This window comes from Elephas maximus, chromosome 6, assembly GCF_024166365.1.
Source record: "Elephas maximus indicus isolate mEleMax1 chromosome 6, mEleMax1 primary haplotype, whole genome shotgun sequence".
Lineage (NCBI taxonomy): Eukaryota > Metazoa > Chordata > Mammalia > Proboscidea > Elephantidae > Elephas > Elephas maximus.
Window position 1 is genome coordinate 21,850,492 of NC_064824.1, and position 724 is coordinate 21,851,215.

Sequence of the window (724 nt, forward strand, 5' to 3'; positions counted from 1 at the left end):
GTGCTGTCACATTATAGGGATAGCGACTAGGGTCACACAACAACGTGTGTACAAATCTTTGTATGAGAATCTAACTTGAGCTGTAAACTTTCACCTAAAGCACAATTAATAAAACCAAAAACAAAAGACTGGCTGGTAGCAGGCTCTGCCCAGAGGCACACCAGCACTTCCCTGCAAGGGCTACAGGCCAGCTGTGGGAACAGATACATTTCTCACAGAAAGGTCTGTGGGGAATAACAGATACAAAAAAAAAAAAAAATTCACCAAATGCTTGAGAAAAGCTAATACATTAAAAAGAATTACTACATTTAACAAATGGAAGAACTTGTACTCAAGCAATCATTTAATGGAACCAACTGAAAAACTCTGAAGAAGAGTAATATCCCTAAAAAAATATAAGAATGTCAATACACTTCCATAAAAAAAAACTGGAGATCTTGAAAATTAAAATTGTGATGACTAAAATTTAAAAATGGATGAGCTGAATTTTGAATGGATAACCTGCAGGGCAACTCACTGAGTCAGAAGATCCAGTTAAGTAATTCTTGGAGGTAGCCTAACACAGAGAGAAAAGCTAAGGGATATGTTGAAAACAGAATCAGAAGGTCAAAGATCTTTTGAATAGAGGAGTTTTAGAAGAAAAGATTATAAAAAGTGAATAAAGAAATACTAAGCAATGGCAGAAAATTTCCTAGAATTAAGCAATGGCAGAAAATTTCCCGGA